The sequence below is a fragment of the Pseudorasbora parva genome, chromosome 12, assembly GCF_024679245.1.
Source record: "Pseudorasbora parva isolate DD20220531a chromosome 12, ASM2467924v1, whole genome shotgun sequence".
In the NCBI taxonomy this organism is placed as follows: domain Eukaryota; kingdom Metazoa; phylum Chordata; class Actinopteri; order Cypriniformes; family Gobionidae; genus Pseudorasbora; species Pseudorasbora parva.
In genome coordinates, this window is record NC_090183.1 from 15570634 (window position 1) to 15570916 (window position 283).

Consider the following 283-nt stretch of genomic DNA (forward strand, 5'->3'; position numbering starts at 1 on the left):
AAAGCTCAAATATTGTATTTAATCTAACATGCAAGAGGCATGTTACATTATCTAGTGTAAGGTTATGACAAATACGTTACTTCTATGCAAATGTAACTGACACGGAAGCAAACAACAAATGCTAACATTAGGTTAAAAGTTAGCTCTATTTATTTAGGCTATATATCATTTGCTTAATTATTAATGTTGGCCTATTTCTTGTCGTGTATATTTGTATGTTACTGTTAATAAATCGGACTGAAGATAATTTTCAATTACCTATTTTTATCTCTTTCTGCAGGTT